At 39.6% G+C, this 18283-nt stretch overlaps 1 protein-coding gene across 2 annotated transcripts in view; it reads right to left on the reverse strand.

Annotated features, from left to right (window-relative positions):
- Cntn5 (contactin 5) overlaps positions 1–18283 on the reverse strand; it is a 1164510-nt gene that overhangs the window by 384777 nt on the left and 761450 nt on the right. The gene's annotated exons all lie outside the window — the stretch shown is intronic.

Below are 18283 nucleotides of genomic sequence, written 5' to 3' on the forward strand. Positions count from 1 at the left end.
AAAAAATAAAAAAGCACTGTGGTAACTTTCACTTATCTTTTCATTATTATCCTGACAATGATTCTTTTTTATCTTTTGTCATTGGGAGGATCTGACAAATAAATCTAGAGTAACCAAGTGTTAAATGCAACAGTTTAAATAAGTCTCGTATTTACCAAAATACCACATTCTTTGTGTCTATTTACTGTGTATCCTAAGTCGTAAATGCAGAAAGAGACTAAACAATATAGTATTTGAACATATTGCTCATTTCTTCATACTATTTGCTATGTAGTGACCTTACCGTGAGGAAAGCCTGTCCTTCACAGGGAATTATGCATAGTTGTCCGTGGTGGCACAGGTCCAGACTACTAACTCATTAGCTGCCATGTTACAGTGGTCTGTAAAGCTAAGTATGAGTTTGCAAAATGAGAGAGACTTTGTGCTCTAGTGAGATATAATGAGTCTATGAAATGTTCTTTTCTGTGAAATTGGATGTACGCGTCATGTTCTTTCATTTTATGGAGTAATTAAAGGGGACCTCTGATTTAATTATACTCATCTATTTTGGTTAGCCCAGGCATACTATCACTATTGAAACTTGTGTGTATGTGAGATAGTAGTGCTGGGTCAGTTGCCTTCCTCAAAATTACATTGCATTTAGACAGATGAAAAACAGGTCTAAAAGAAAGAGGTCCTGAAGTGGACAATGTGACTTTATTTTCATTAATTGCTGTTTACTGATCTATTCATCATACCACCCACAGACATTATCTCCCTGTCAATAAATTAGTCTGACCAATGTCATGATTTTGAAAATAGTTACTTGCAAATGGTGGCTTATTTTCTTACATTAATATTGTCTTAGAATTGAGTTCTATATTATCACCTTTCCATGTTAAGAAGTGCTTTCTATAAATGTTCTACTGTTCTGTCTATTATACATAATTTTAAATGTTTATTTCTCTATAAATACTATGTTTTATAGAAATATAAGTTAGAACCTCAACTTAAATGTTCATTGATATAACAACTACTTTAATTAATCAAGATAATCTACTAGATAGATCTGAAGGAGACAGTAACGATTTTACATATTTTCCACCCTCATTTATGGTCATGAATATTAACTCCAGAACCTTGTGTGTGCTTAGACAGTACATGACACTGAGGTAGACTCATCATTCTGTCGTGCTATCCTTGAACTCAGAATGTAGCCCAGGGCTATCAAGTCCTCCATACCCCCACCTCAGCCTGCCTAGTGGCTGGGATTACATGAAGGCTCAGACATGTTAATGAAAAATAATTTCCTTAATTTTTAAATTAAAACAGATGTTTTTTCAAACAAAGCCACAATGATGAATTGGCCACTGTTTATATGGATTGATTACAAAATGTCAGGAATAAAGTTGAAAAAGGATATTGGATTCAAGGTTTTTGTTTTAAAAAAAAGGATCCAGATATGATAATAGGATACAAAGGATACTACTCTGAAGTGAATATATGGAGGATATAGATATAATAAATTTAAAGGTAAATTATTGAATCTACTCTTAAAAAGAAACTACTAGCTCTAAATACTTTACATTGGATTGGACTTCAGTATATTGCATACAGTTGTTGTACACTGATACAAATTTGAGAGTAATTTTGCTAAAACATACTGTTTCTAGTCCTCAAAAGTTATTGTCAACTATATAGGACAATAAGGAAATATAGTTTAGCAATTAGTCAAGTATTATAATCTAACATGTAGTCATTTTAGGTATGTTTACAAGGTCAATCTCTTATTCTTGAAAGATAAGTCATCTTTCAAAACTTCAGAGAGGGTTCCCCCTCTGCCCTCTGCCCTCTACTTCAAGTGAGTTTGGGCACTTCTTGGGCCCCAACTAATGCCATCACCCCCTTCTTGGATCTTCCTGGGCTTGCTCTTTGCATAAGTGAACCTGCCAAGTCAGGAAGGAACACCCTGAGTCAGACCACACATCACGCTTGGTCCCCCTCTGTCCTCCACCCTCTGTTGCGGTGAGTGTGGGCTCTGCTAGGCCCCAACTGCTGCCACCAACCCCCTTGGATCCTCTTGGGTCTGCTCCTCTCATAAAGTGGACCAGACCTGGCTAGAAGGACCACCCTGATCTGGCCACACCTCACTCTTTGTTCCCAATCCATCCTCCATCCTATGCTTGAGTGAGGAGAATACCAGGAGACTCCAGACCATCCAGAGTTGCATACACTGAAGTCTTGGTCCACATATGCCACCAAGAGACCAGAGGACTCAGAGAGACCCAAACTGCACCCATTTGAAGAAGTGATGGGAAGAAGACAGTGTAAGAACATACTCACAACAATCAATATGACACCACCAAAATCTAGAGACTCCACACCAGCAAAAACTGAAACACCCAACTCAGATGAAACAGAAGAGAAGGACCTTAAAAACTATTTTATGAATATGATAGAGACACTTAATGAGGAAACAAGAAATTCCCTTAAAGAAATAGAAGAAGAAAAATACATAAAATAGAGGAAAAGACAAGCCAAAAACTTAAAAAATAAATAAATCTCTTAAAGAATCTAAAGAATGTCAAGAAAAAACAAACATACAAGTAAAGGAAAAATTCAAACAGTTCAGAGCATACATATGTAAGTATAACCAATAGAATAGAAGAGATGGAGGACAGAATCTCATGTGTTTAAAACTCACTAGAGAATATACAGTCATCAACCAAAGAAAATTTCAAGTCCAACAAATCCCTAATACAAAAAATCTAGGAAATATGGAACACTGTGAAAAGACCAAACCTAAGATGAATAGGTATACAAGAAGGTGAAGAAATACAGCTCAAAGTTACAGAAAACATATTCAACAAAATCATAGAAGAAAACTTCCCCAACCAAAATAAGTATATACCTATGACAGTACAAGAAGCCTACAGAACATCAGATAGATGGGATCAAAAAAGAAGTCCCTTTTCCACATAATAATAAAACCACCAAACTTACAGAATAAAGAAAAAAATATTAAGAGCAGCAAAAGATAATGACCAAGCAACCTATAAAGGCAGACCTAGTTGAATTATACACGACTTCTCAACGGAAACTTTGAAAGCCAGAAGGTCCTAGATAGATGTTCCACATATGCTAAGGTAACATGGATTACAGTCCAGACCACTATAGCCAACAAAGCTTTCAATCACTATAGATGAAGAAAACAAGATATTCCATGACAAACACAGATTTAAACAATACATATCCATATATCCAGCCCTACAGAAAGTACTGGGATGAAAACTTCAACCCAAAGAAGATAACTACACTCACAAAACATAAGTAATAGATAATCCCACTTTACCAAACACCAAAAGAAAAAAAGGGGGGGGATTCACACACAATAATGTCACCACAAACAAATAAAAAAAAAGAATCAGCAATAAATGATCATTAATATCCCTCAATGTCAATGATCTTAACTTGCCTATAAAAAGATATAGGCTAACAGTTTGGATATGAAGACAGAATCCATCCTTCTGCTGCAAACAAGAAACACACATCAACATCAAAGACAACCATTACCTCAGAGTAAAGGATTGCAAAAAGATTTTCCAGTCAAATGCATTCAAGAAACAAGCTGGTGTAGCAATCCTACTACCTGACAAATTAGACTTCAAATGAAAACCAATCAAAAGATATGAAGAAGATCATTTCATATTCATCATAGGAAATGCCCATCAAGATGAAGTCTCAATTCTGAACATCTATGCCACAAATATAAAGGCACCCACATTCATAAAAGAAACATTGCTAAAGTTCAAATCACACATAAAACCTCACACACTTATAGTGGGAGACTTCAACACCATGCTCTCACAACTACACAGGACCACCAGACAGAAACTTAAAAAAGAAACAAAAGAACTAGCAGAATTTATGGCCCAATTGGGATTAACGGACATCTATAGAACATTCCATCCAAACACAATAGAATATACCTTCCTCTCAGTACAAAATGGAACCTTCTCTAAAATCGATCACATGCTAGCCAGCATAGCAAACCTCAATCAAATACAAAAATACTGGAATAACCCCCTGTATCCTATCAGATCATCACAGTTTAAAGTTAGAATTCAACAACAACACACATTGCAGAAACCATACTAACTCATGGAAATTGAACAATGCACAATTGCACCATACCTGGGTCAAGGAGGAAATAAAATGCAGTTAAAGACTTCCTAAATTCAATGAGAATTTAGACACAACATACCCAAACCTATGGGACATTTTGAAAGCAGTGCTAAGAGGAAAGTTTATAGCTCTAAGTGCCCACATGAAGAAACTGGAGAATAGTCATACTAAAGAATTAACATCACAACTAAAAGCTCTAGAACAAAACGAAGCAAACTCACACCAAAGGAGTAGATGCCAGGATATAATCAAATTGAGGGCTGAAATCAATAAGGTAGAAACTAGGAAAACAATACAAAGAAACAATGTAACAAAGAGCTGGTTCTTTGAGAAAATCTTCATGATAGACTAACCTTTATCCAAACTTACCAAAAAGCAGAGTGAGAGCTTGCTAATTGACAAAATCAGAAATGAAAGGGGGGACATAATAATGGACTCTGAGGAAATCCAGAGAATCATCAAGTCATTCTTTGAAATCTGTACTCCACAAAATTTGAAAATTTAAAGGAAATGGACAATTTTCTGGATACATATCACTTACCAAAATAAATAAAAAACAGATAAGCAATTTAAATAGACCTGTAACACCTAAGGAAATAGAACCTCCCAACCAAAAAAGCTCAGGGCCAGATGGTTTCAGTGCAGAATTCTACCAGAAATTCAAGGAAGGCCTAATACCAGTACTCCTAAAATTGTTGCACACAGTAGAAGCAGAAGAGACATTGTCAACCTCTTTTTTTGTTGTTGTTTTTTATGAGACAAGGTTTCTCTGTATTGTTTTGGAGGCTGTCAGACCAGCCTGGCTTTGAACTCACAGAGATCCTCCTGCCTCTGCCTCCCGAGTGCTGGGATTAATTTTATGAGGCTGTAATTACCTTGGTACCTAAGCCACACCAAGGCACAAGTAAAACCAGTATCCATCATGAACACTGACACAAAAATACTCAACAAAATGCTGGAAAATTGAATCTGAGAACACGTCAGAAAAATCGTTCACCATAACCAAGTATGCTTCATCCCAGGGATGCAGGGATGGTTCAACATACAAAAATCTATCAATGTAATCACCATATAAAAATGTGAAAAAGAAAACCACATGATCATCTCACCAGATGCTGAAAAAGTCTTTGACAATCTAACACCCCCTTCATGACAGAGGTCTTGAGAGATAAGGAATAACAGGAATATACCTAAACATTAAAAAAGCAACATGCAGCAAACCAACAGCCAACATAAAAATAAATGGACAGTTAGTCAACATGATTCTTCTAAAATCAGGAACAAGACAAGGCAGTCCACTCTCTCCATACCTCTTAAATATTTTACTTGAAGTTCTAGCTAGAGCAATAGGACAACAAAAGGAGATCAAGGGGATACAAATTGGAAAGGAAGAGGTCAAACTTTCACTATGTGCAGATGATGTGATAGCTTATGTAAGTGATCTGAAAAACTCTACCAGGGAACTCTGACAGCTGACAAACACCTTCAGCAAAGTGGAAGGATACAAAATTAACTAAAAAAATCAGTAGCCCCACAATATACATACAATAAACTGGCTAAGAAAGAAATCAAAGAAACATCACCCTTTACAACAGCCACAAATAACACAAAATATCTTGCGGTAATGCTAACCAAACAAGTTAAAGGCCTGTATAGGAACAACTTTGAGTCTTTAAAGAAATAAATTAAAGAAGATGACAGAAAATGAAAAGATCTCCCATGCTCTTTGATACGTAAAATTAACATAGTAAAAATGGCCATCTTGCCTAAAGTAATCTCCAGATTCAATGCAATGCCTATAAAAATCCCAGCACAATTCTTCACAGACCTTGAAAGGAAAATTCTCAACTTTATATAGAAAAACAAAAGATCCAGGATAGCCAAAACAACCCTGCACAATAAAGGAACTTCAGGGGGTATTACCATCCCTGACTTCAAGCTCTACTATAGAACTATGGTAATGAAAATTGGTTGGTATTGGTACAAACATAAATAGGTAGACCAATGGAATCGAGTTGAAGACCCTGATATTAATCCCCACACCTTTGACCACCTGTTCTTTGACAAAGAAGTTAAAACTATACAAGGGAAAAAAGAAAGCATCTTCAACAAATAGTGCTGGAATAACTGGTATCTAGCATGTACAAGACTTCAGATAGATCCATATCTATCACCAGGAACAAAACTTTGTTCCAAGTAGATCAAAGGCCTTAGAAGTGAAAGTGGGAAGTACCAGTGAACAAACTGGTACATGAGACCACTTACTGAACATAACACCAGTAGCACAAATACTGATATCAACAATTAATAAATGGGATGTTTAGAAACTAAGAAGCTTCTATAAGGCAAAGGATACGGTCAATAGGACAAAATGGCAGCTCACAGAATGGGAAAATATATTCACTAACCCCACCTCTGACAGAGGGCTGATCTCCAAAATTTACAAAGAACACAAGAAGCAAGTCACCAAAACACTAAAGGATCCAATTAAAAAGTGGAGTACAGAACTAAATAGAGAATTCTCAATAGAGGAGTCTAAAACATTTGAGAGACACTTAAGAAAGTATTCAACATCCTTAGCCATCAGGGAAATGAAAATCAAAACAACTCTGAGATACCACCTTACTCCTGTCAGAATGGCTAAAATCAAAATCAGCAATGACAGTTTATGTTGGAGAGGATGTAGAGAAAGGGGAACAATTCTCCACTGCTGGGGGGAGTGCCAACTTGTACGGTCACTTTGGAAATCATTATGGAGATTCCTCAGGAAAATGGGAATCAGTCTACCACTAGATCCAGCAATTCCACTCTGAGGCATATACCTAAAAGATGCACATTCATACAGCAAGGACATCTGTTCAATTATTTCTAGTAGCCAGAAACTTGAAGCAACCTAGATGCCCCTCAACTGAAGAATGGATAGAGAAAATGTGGTATATTTACACAATGGAGTACTACTCAGCGGAAAAAACAATGGAATCTTGAAATTTCCAGGCCAATGGATGGCACTAGAAGAAACCATTCTGAGTAACCCAGTCACAAAATGAGAAACATGGTATGTACTCACTCATATATGGGTTTTAGACATGGAGCGTGGGATTGTCAGCCTATAATCCCACCACTAGAGAGTCTGGGAAACAGGGAGGACCCTAAGAGATTCATGCATGGCAACAGTATCCACTGAGCTGTTTGCGAGCATGGTGGGGGGGATTGGAGCTGAGGGAAAGAGAGTGGGAGAAGAGGAGGGGAGAGGAGGACATAGGGGAGCAAAAAGTTTGAGTTGGGGCAAGAATCGAGGAGAACAGAATGAGAGATGCCATAATAAAGGGATCCATTATTGATTTGAGGAGAGATCTGGCGCTAGGCAGATTTCCAGAAATCTACAAAGATGGCACCAACTGGCAATCTAAATAATAGTGGAGAGGCTAATTTACATGCCCTTCCCCGATATAGTGGGATTGATGACTACCTTATATGCCATCTTAGAGCCTTCATGGCTCTGCCAATGGAAGCAGAGGCAGACACCTACATCTAAACACTGAACTGAACTCCTGAAACCCAGTTTCAGTGAGGGAGGAGTGATGAGCAAAGGGGTCAAGACCAGGCTGATGAAACCCACAGAAACAGTTGACCTGAACCAGGGGGAGCTCATGGACCCCAGACTGATGGCTGAGAGCCTAGTATGGGACTGACCCAGACCTCCTAAACAGAGGTTTCATTCAGTGAGGAGGCCTCAGCAATCTATGGGCCCTCGGGTAGTGGATCAGCATTTATCCCTGGTGTATGAGTGGACTTTGGGAGCCCATTCCAGATGTAGAAATGCTCTCTCAGCCTGGACACATCAGGAAGGGGCTAGGCACTGCCCTGTATGATGTGACAGTCTTTGGGGATCCCCCATGGATAGCCTTACTCTCCCTGGGAAGCAGAAGGAGGATTGGGTGGGGAGTTGGGGGATTGCTGGTGGAGAACAGGGGAAGAGGGGAAGGCAAGACATTGGGATTGGCATGTGAAGCAGGTTTGTTTTTTATTTCAATAAAATAAATAAATAAAACTCCAGAGATCTACAGAATTGGCATGTTTTTTTTTCGGGGGGGGGTGTTGAGACAGGGTTTCTCTGTGGCTTTGGAGGCTGTTTGTAGACCAGGCTGGTCTCAAACCCACAGAGATCCCCTTGCCTCTGCCTCTTGAGTGCTGGGGTTAAAGGTGTGTGCCACCACCGCCTGGTTTAACATGCTTTAATAACGTAGTTTCTTTTTTATTTCATAACAATGAGACATGTTTGCTCCTGGTAGCACCAATCTGCGTTGGAGAAGATGATGGGCATCGAGGAAACTCCACATGTTGTTTACTCTCTTTGTGGTAAACGTAAGACACTTGGCAATAAAGTGCCCTTGCCTCAACTGCTGAGAATGTTCTGTACAAATTGGTTAAACAGGACACCAAAAAGAGTGACTGCAAACCTTGCTAAGACAAGGAGATACAGTCCTTCAGAGTATCCCGGTTCACACGTATGTCTGTCAGATATGCTGGGCCCATAGGCTGAAGATGCTGCGAAATTGCAGAGGAACCTTGGGTGACTGTCCAGGCAACCGGCTATTTCTGTCATTTCTTATGTTTTTTGGAAGTTGCTTTCTTGCACTTCCTGTTTACTCAGTTAATATGTTTCTTTCTAGGGTCTCTGAGGGAGTTGAATACTAGATAGTATAGGTATAGTTTTCATTTTTACCAGAATAAGTAAAGAAACTTATTAAAGATGCGTTAACTGTAATAGATTTGAAAGACATTAAAAGATAATTTGATATTTCAAATTAGAACAGAAAGTAAATTAATTATAAGACTTTGGACTCATGATAAAAGAATAGATGAAAGAATATTTTCCCTGAATTATCTAATTCTAATAGACTAGAGACTGGTTATGTACTTACTGCCTGTATATATTATATATATATTTTCTTACATTAGACAAAAAATGGGGATATGAGGTGATATCTTGCATGTACAAATAAAGCCTGTCTGTAGGTCAGAGAATGGAGGTTTCCACTAACTGACTATAGAGTTCTGGAGGTCTGTACAGACAGACAGGAAGTAAGGTAGTTGGGAAGAAACAGGATATAAGTTGTAAGAAACAGGAAAGCACTCTCCTGTCTGCTAAGATGCTAAGGAGGTAAGGCAGTGGTTTGGTCCTTCTCTCTGATCTCTCAGCATTTTCCTCTATATGTGACTCCAGGATTTTATTACTTAGACCAATTAAGAACTCCATTTACAGACTCAGACTTAGTGAAGCTATAATGGTGGGTTGAGAGCAGAATGAGAAAAAAAATGTGACACAATTTCACTGACTGCTTTGCTACATGGTGAATAGGGAGGATTTTTTACACAGTAGCAAGACAGGAGAAAGAACAATACAGTTTAATTATTCTATAAGGTGGGGTGTCATTATTGAAAAACAAGGAACTGCTTAAATAAGAGAAGAAACTCTTCCATTGACTGGAAATGTGTTGCCAACAAGGTATCTGTCAGGAAGAATGTTTGCATCTTGAAGAGTTTCATTAATCCAGACTTATCCAACCTGTGTGTGTTTGTGTGTTGCGTTTGTGTGAGGCACAAACGCCTCTAACTCATTTCTTTAAATGCATGTCCATTGGCTCTCAGGGATAGAGCCTGTATTCTTTTCTCTAGCAGGTAAAAGTATGACAAAAGCTTTAATTTGGCCTTTTTGGATTTGCCTGCTGTAAGGACAAGCAGGAATTGGATAATGAAGCACTGGGTGTCCCAGGGCTCCAGTGTATCTTCACAGACTGCTCTTCACCAAAGGCACAAATTTTAAAAAGCCAAAACCTGCTTGGACATCAACTTATTTAGACTGATTATTAAATGTTTATTAAAACACACATACATATTTCACACAGTTATTCCAAGTCTTTATTATACATGATGCAGCATGTTCAATTGACATACTAAACTAGAAGGAATATTTTAACAGAAAACAATTGAAAAGTAGAGCCTCCATCTGGGGACTTAGAGCACAGAGATGGTCTAGAAATCAAACAGGAAGAACGGAAATGTGCAGAATGCTTATTCTGAACTGTTGTTTGAGATGCCGTGACCCAAAAGACCACATCCTGCTCTGTGTGCTTCACTGTGCAACAGTGAGAACACAACCCAAGATGCTTCACAAAGGCACCCGTGACTCACTGTTTCCTAGGAACCACAGCACTAACATTACAAAGCCAGATGGATGTTTTTCAATTATAAATACTTTTTTAATGTTGTGAGCAGTTTGAGTTTTCTTTTTGTCTTGGTATTTTGGGGCTGAGAACAGAAGCACAGGCCTTCTACAGGCTAGGTAAACACTTTATTACTGATTTGTATTCCCGGGCCAGAAAAGACTTTTTTTTTTTTTGCCTGATAGTGCCAGATTGTGGTCAAGCAGCCACATATGGTGATATGTCTTATCTTTTACCTTGGTCTGTCTGCTCCTAAAGGCTGGTGCTGTTGAGCAGTAGGGCATGTGACAATGTCACACTAAACTCCTTATGATGCGGGGGTTCCAGTCAACTGCTTCATGAATCTACTCAGGCCTCCGGTCACTTATGAAGTATACAGACATGTCTTGATTATGAATACGTTTGGAAATTAAACACAGAGAAATAACAACATCGTCAAGTTTTTTTTCACCACATTAGACTCTGGTTGATTTAATGAAGCATGGTTTATATGGAAAACCTCCTGGCTGGTATAAACTTGGTTGAGGAACATCTGGCTTGAAGCAAACTGCATTTTGAGGTACTTGTGAGGTTTAGAAATCTTTTAGCAGACAATCATGGAGCATGGATATTTATTATTTTAGTACATCTTATTTTTTTCATAAAAGAGAGAAGTGAGAAGTAATAGCTTTCATGAACATAGGCTTCGTTTTTCTGCAATTGACACAAAGCCCGAGGATACAGATTCCACTGTCATGGGGCTGAAACCACAGTTTGAGTTTTAAATTGATAGGAATTCTTACTGAAGCTACCATAAGTCACACGACATCCAGACAGGTAAGAGACTGGATCTGTGATCCACAGCCCAGGAGCCACAGGCCTGACCTTTGATCTGAGCTTTGTACACTAAGAAACACTAAGTTCAACAAAGAACTTGAATTATACCTGGCAGCCCCAGATGATAGACTGTTGATTTTGCATAAACGTTGTCTTGTACTCTGGCCAGAGAGAAGGCAAGTGTCTTCCTTGCTTGCCTCCATGCACACTGCATCCCACACTGAGTTGGTGCCAATGATACAGAAAAGGATACAGATACGTGGTCTCACCATGCTGACTAGGGCAAGTTTGCCACAGTTCAGAAATGTCTGGGTATCGCATGAGTGCATGAGCCTAAAATACCATAGCATTGCCATAACCACATTCAGGGGTGATCAACACATTCATCATAACTGCAAGATATAAACACAAAGACACCAATGCTCATCCCCTACTTCCTTGCTCTCTTCCTCTTTTCCTCTTCCTCTTCTTTTCCTCCATCCCTTTTTCATTTCCCAAATGTCTTCCTAAATTACTTGTTAGTTATTATTTTCTTTCTTGAGTTAAAAATATAAATCTTTCTGTACTGGAACTACTTAGGTTGCACCGGATAGCATTGAAATTCGGAGCTCAAGTGACCTTCCTGCTTTGGTCTCTCAAGTAGCTACAACTACTGGTCTATGGTGACAAAGCTGGTCAGATATTTGAGCAAAGTGAAAAGTAGACAAAAGAGGCAGAGTATAACATGCAGTAAGGAGTCATGAATATTTTAAGTTCCAAACTGACTGGTAACTGAGGAACAGCGTATATTTATCTTATGTTACAAGTTAAGAAAGATTTCCTCTTGCAAGACTTCAAAATCATCACATTGCTTTGGTGGTGGGGAGAGAACAAGAGATATGCTCGCAGTTCACTGGGAAGCTTCTCAATCCATACAGTTCATACATGTGCACCCAGAACATCCTTTCCTGGAAAGAATTATTTCAAAGGCCTTGAGAAAGAACACAGTGAACTGAGTAGAAATGGGTGTGAGGGATCTAGACAACGGATTTGCAATTTATGCATGTTAAATACAGTAAATTGAAGTAATTATCTGAATCCTTTAAAGAAAAAGGTACATGCTACAGAATTAGAAATGGAGTGCTATGGTTTGGCTATGCCCTGAGCATGGATTGCCTTCTCTCAAATACTCTGAAGGGTGTATTCCACATACAAGCTGAGGGTTGACTTGTCATTGACTATGTACTTATTCTATAGATGGTGCTAGTGGCTTTAACCAGCAGGTGCTCTGAGCTGCCTTAGTCACACATTAAAAGTGCTGAAGACACACACATTGGCTTCAGTTCAAATCCTAAACATTTTTCTTAAAATTGAGAGTTGGACGCCCCATGCAAAGTAAAACCACTGAAAATGGTAAATTCCACAAAATTGCAAGGAACTTGTGTTTTGTTTGTTTTCCACAATTAATAGATTTTGTGACCACAGGAAGTCAGTCTCTTAATTCTTGCTTCCCTGACTGCTCTAGGGACATATTTCCCAACATCGCCTTTGAGAGTGGTTAATTACACAGGAAGCCTTAACTCAGCTGAGCCATTGTTTGTGTTTTAGCTTCAGGATTATTTATGCCACAGTCTGTTTTTTGTTTGTTCTATGACATACATGAGAAAACATCCCATGAGAAATACTGGTCAGCTTTAATTCCGAATTTTTTAAATATACATGTATATATATATATGTGTGTGTGTGTGTGTGTGTGTGTGTGTGTGCGTGTGTGTGTGTGTGTGTGTGTGTGTTCGAAACAAGCATGTTTTGCATGTCAACCCAGTTCTCTATCCCTCCCCTCCTCCTCTGACTCCCACGGACCCCCCATCCCATCCCCTTTCTGCTTCCCTGGGAGGGTAAGACCTTCCATGGGGGATCTTCAAAGTCTATCATGTCATTGTTAGCAGGACCTAGGACATCTCCTGTGTGTCTAGGCTGAGAGACTATCCCTCTATGTGGAATGGACTCCCAAAGTTCATTCTTGTACAAGGGATAAATACTGATCCACTACTAGAGGCCCCATAGAATAACCAGACCTCCAATCTGACATCCACATTCAGGGGATCTGAGACAGTCCTATGCTGGTTTCCCAGCTATCAGTCTGGGATCCATTAGCTCTCCCTTGTTCAGGTCAGCTGTTTCTGTGGGTTTCTCCAGTCTGATCTTGTCCCCTTTGCTCATCAGTCTGCCCTCTCTGCAACTGGATTCCAGGAGTTCAGTTCAGTGTTTAGCTGTGGGTATCTGCCTCTGCTTCCATCAGCCACTAGATGAAGGCTCTAGGATGCCATATAAGGCAGTCATCAATCTCATTTTCGAGAAGGTCATTTAAGGTAGCCTCTCCACTATTGCTTAGATTGTTAGTTGGAGTCAACCTTCTAGATCTCTGGACATTTCCCTAGTGCCTGATTTCTCCTTAAACCTATAATGGCTCCCTCTATAATGGTGCCTCTTTTCTTGCTCTCCTCTATTATTCCCCTGTGTAATATTTTTTAAAAAACCTAAAAACAGGGATGGTGCAGTTGAGCATTATTCAATTTCCATCCGGGAAATGCAAATCAAAGCAAATCTGAGATACCATCTCACTCCTGTCAGAATGGCTAAAATCAAAAACACCAATGACAATTTATGCTGGAGAGGATGTGGTGAAAGGGGGACACTCCTCCATTGCTGGTGGGAGTGCCAACTGGTTCAGCCACTTTGGAAATCAGTATGGAGATTCCTCAGAAAAATGGGAATAAACCTATCACAAGACCCAGCAACTGCACTCTTAGGCATATATCCAAAAGATGCCCATCCATATAACAAAGATGTCTGTTCCACTATGTTCATAGCAGCTTTATTTGTAATAGCCAGAACTTGGAAGCAACCTAGATGTCCCTCACCCGAAGAGTGGATAGAGAAAATGTGGTACATCTACACAATGGAGTACTATTCAGCAGAAAAAAATAATGGAATCATGAGATTCGCAGGCAAATGGATGACACTAGAAGAAACCATCCTGAGTGAGGTAACCCAGTCACAAAAAGAGAAACATGGCATGTACTCTCTCATATATGGATTTTAGACATAGATCTGGGGAGTGCCAGCCTACAATCCTATGGCCAGAGAGTCTGGGAAACAGAAACTTCATTTACTGGCTGGTTAAGTCCTGAGCTGAACTCAAGAAAGCCAGTATCAGAGAGGGAGGACTGATGATCAAAGGGATTAAGACTGGGCTGGTTGAACCCCCAGAAACAGCTGACCAGACAAAGGTTAACTCTTGAATCCCAGGCATCAGCCTAGGAATCCAGCATGGGACTGATCAAGACCCCCTGAATCTGGGTGTCAGTGAGGAGGCCTAGGTAATCTATTGAGCCTTGGACAGCAGATCAGTACCCATCCCAAGTATACACACGGTCTCTGGACTCCCATAGAACAATGTGAGGTGCACTCTCACCCTGAACTCTTGGGGAAGGGTCTAGGCCCTGCCCTATATGAAATGACAGACTATGGACACCCCCATGGAGGGCCTCACCCTCCCTGGGGGAATGAGGGGATAACGGGGGAGGGGATGGGGGGAGGGCACGGGAGGAGGGGAGGGAAAGGGAGAGGGACCTCGTACTGACTTGTGAAGCAACCTTGTTTCTTATCTAAATTTAAAATGGAAAATAAAAAAATATTAATAAAAAAAACAAAGTAAAAAAAAACCTAAAAACAAAAAGATTGGAAATACAATGTATTTAATTTGGCTAATTGTATCAATGGCTGTCTTTCCTACAAGAATTTCAGTAAGCTGGTAATATGGAATAAGTAACTCAGCTTTACACATTACTAGCAGTGTGTGTGTGTGTGTGTGTGTGTGTGTGTGTGTGTGTGTGTGTGTGTAGGGGCAAATGCTTATGTCTGGATGGCTGTGGATACATATGAATATGCATATGTATGGCCAAAGACAGATGTTTTTGTATGCCAGTCAGGCAATTTCCAATTGAGACATTTATCACCAGTCCTAAATATCACTAAATTTATATAAAAACCAAACATAAACAGCTTGTGCTCACACACTTGTTAAGTGATACGTGGGCCAATCAAAATTCATATGACTGATTCCCGGTTTGTAAAACCTCCATTAGATCAGAAGCCATTCAATATTTTGAAGTTGTTCAAAAATGTTTTTTATTATTTAGACATAATCTTCAATAAGAATAATTCATTAAAATGTAGTTTCTGAAAGATGAGTTGCTAAAAGGTGAGAAAGTGAGTAAGGAAGAAATCATTTATTTTACTTATTTACATAAAGATTTATGTTAGCATTTTCTGGTTATATAGCCACTCATCTGCATGTAAGATCTACTACCATGTTCTAATAGCCAGGATTCTTGTGGAGTATTTCCCTACACTGCATTAACTTATCTTGGGAGAATGTGCATGGGAGAGGCACGCACCTGTCACGTCCTGTGGGTAGAGGTCCAAGGACAGCTTGCAGAAGGTGACTTTCTCCTAACACCCTGTGTGTCCAGAGAATCCAATTTAGGCCACAGTGAATAGTTTCAGGTGCCTCTACCCCTGGAGTCATCTCACTAGTGTCAATCCTAATATTCTTAATAGCAGTTCTTAAAATAAAATTGTGTTCACTGAATGGTAGCTAGATGGGAAGCCAGAAAGACACTTTGTGGTGTTTTATTGTTAGTTCTGAACTCACTGCCAATGATTAATGGGAGACACAGGGAAAGACTGAAGAGGGCACAGAAATTAACAAAGGCTAAGTGACAATAACAGAAATTCAGAGCCAGGAAGATGGGACCAGTCAAGATGATTACACCAATACTCATGTAGCAAGATTTTTTTCCTATTTTAATCTAAAGCTGCATTGTCAATTCCCATCGATGGAGTTATTTATTTTTTTGTATTATACTTTATGGGGTAATGCTGTAATTCTCTTAAATATTTGCTCTAAGTTAGCTGTGAATAGAGCATAATAGCACATTTGCAATAATACAATTTATGAAAACTGATTTGTGCAGAGTATCAGTATAGTTAATTATACGCATCTCAGGACTCCCATAGAACAATGTGAGGTGCACTCTCACCCGAACTCTTGGGGAAGGGTCTAGGCCCTGCCCTATATGAAATGACAGACTATGCACACCCCCATGGAGGGCCTCACCCTCCCTGGGGAAGTGAGGGGATAACGGGGTGGGGAGGGCTCGGGAGGAAGGGAGGGAATGGGAGAGGGACCTGGAACTGACTTGTGAAGCAACCTTGTTTCTTATCCAAATTTAAACTGGAAAATAAAATTTAAAAAATAAATAAATAAATAAATAAACTAATTTTTAGGTGAGTGTAGTGGCATATGCCTTTAATCCTACCCATCAGGAGGCAGAGACAGACAGATAAAAAAAAAGAATACACTCTATTGTGCAAAGATAAGGACTGAATTTAGATACAGCTGGGATGAGGGAAGATAAACCACAAGCGGTGATGACAATTCTCAGTGATAATCCTTCTGAGCTTGAGTTTTCCGTAGTGTCCCACGGCAGGTCAGTTGAGCAAGGGCTTGCCGTGCCTGGATGTTTCTGTTGTGTATTATAATCAGATGCAAGTCATCCAGCTGAAGGCCCACCAATTGTCCATAGGCTATAAAGGAAGCCAGCACATTTTTGCCTTGAAAGAGGTGTGGCAAAGCTCGTTTATGAATGAAACTAATATATGACTAATTTTGTGAAAGGTAAATTGTCCAGAAAGCATGATAAACATAGTTTTGATGTTAGGATTTTTTTATCTGGTGTTTCTAAGTTAAAAAATGCTGCTTCAGTCATGAATGGCGCATGTGAGGAAATATTCTCAAATGCGGACACATGATATATGTAAGTGTGCTAACGTAATGTGGGGGTGGGGACTGGACGAGGCTCTAAATTTTATTTTACCAATATATATGTACTGTATAAACAAGTGCATAAATAATGTAATAGCTGGCTTTCTAAGTCCATTTCTTTCCAATTCTGATCAGTGTTAATTCCAGAAAACCTCAGGAGGTTGAGGTTTAGGATTATGATGCCTGGTAAATCTCAGATTTGGAAGGCTGAGGCAGATGGATAATGACTTAGGGTCAGTCTGTGCTACATAATGAGAACAAGTCTCAAAATAACACACACACACACACACACACAGAGAGAGAGAGAGAGAGAGAGAGAGAGAGAGAGAGAGAGAGAGAGAGTAAAGACACCTTGTGTAAGAAACTTTCCTATTGTACTAAAGACCCATAGAGTTTGGCAGCAATCGTGTCAAATAGTAAAACTCACAAGTGGTTTAGCATATAAATTCCTGAAAGCTACAGGTCTCTTTGTTGTCTCTCAGATAGTTTGTCATCTTTTGTTAAATGATATCTACCTTGTCTTCAGTCTCTCTCCTGTGGGGAGTGGGGGAGGCCTCAGTGGTCGTGTGTTGTGGACTTACATACAGCCATGTCAAGGACCCCAGTGCCTCAGACAAATGGGAATGGTAAAGCTTTCCCTGCTGAGGCTCAGAGGAACAGCAAAGCCTTTCTCTGGTCCAATTATGGCTGCTATGAATAATTGGCCTTTATCAGAAACTATGAGCCAGATCAGCTGGGGACCTCTTACCTCCATCAGCCAATCCTGCCTCCTCCTATAGAGTAACCCACTGCTTGAGTCAGATGTACACAAATACACAGAGTTTCATGACTGCCGCGGCTGCCACTTCATCAAAGCAAACAGCCAACCCAATCCTAGCATTTCTGCTCTTGTGTCTGTGTGCCTGTCCTTCCTTCATTCTTCTCGCCACCCAGTCAAGTTTCCAGAACTCCCTTGCAGGGACCACAACACACTCCTTTCATTTCCTCCCTGTGAGGTCACAGCCTTGGTCAGCTGGACCACCTGCCTATCTATTTTATGCATACAAGTGAACATTGATGAGAAACAAATAAAAATAGATAAAAACAGACTGGTTTTCTCTGTGTTCATGACGTCCACAGACCATCTCAGCCACCACTGACCCCTGGGATTAGGATCTCTGCTCTAGGCAACACAGATTTTTATTTTCCCCATAGTAACATAAAA

The sequence above is a fragment of the Mesocricetus auratus genome, unplaced genomic scaffold, assembly GCF_017639785.1.
Source record: "Mesocricetus auratus isolate SY011 unplaced genomic scaffold, BCM_Maur_2.0 Super-Scaffold_100040, whole genome shotgun sequence".
Classification (NCBI taxonomy): domain Eukaryota; kingdom Metazoa; phylum Chordata; class Mammalia; order Rodentia; family Cricetidae; genus Mesocricetus; species Mesocricetus auratus.